The following is a 263-nucleotide window of genomic DNA, read 5'->3' on the forward strand; positions in this document are numbered from 1 at the left end:
CGCTGCGGCCGGGCCCCTGCTCCCTCCTTCCCCAGCTCTACCGCCTGGTTTTCAGTCTCCGGCACAGCAAGGAAGAGAGGGAGGACCTGGATGCTGAGGAGCTAGAAGGTCCAACCGCAGCCCCCGTGCAGAACGGGCGCCCTGAGCACGCAGTGGAGATGGAGGGTAAGGCACTGCCCCTGGGAGTTGGGGCGGGGGAGCTGCAGGAGCAGAGTGTCCTCAGACTTACTGTCAGGCCTCAACTTCTCCCAGCGCCCCCGCCC

At 66.5% G+C, this 263-nt stretch overlaps 1 protein-coding gene across 1 annotated transcript in view; it reads left to right on the forward strand.

The window, feature by feature from the left end:
- Positions 1–263, forward strand: part of SLC5A2 (solute carrier family 5 (sodium/glucose cotransporter), member 2) — a 10,792-nt gene that overhangs the window by 8,413 nt on the left and 2,116 nt on the right. The window lies entirely within an intron of this gene.

The sequence above is a fragment of the Bison bison genome, unplaced genomic scaffold (assembly GCF_000754665.1).
Source record: "Bison bison bison isolate TAMUID 2011002044 unplaced genomic scaffold, Bison_UMD1.0 scf7180017864072, whole genome shotgun sequence".
In the NCBI taxonomy this organism is placed as follows: Eukaryota; Metazoa; Chordata; class Mammalia; order Artiodactyla; family Bovidae; genus Bison; species Bison bison.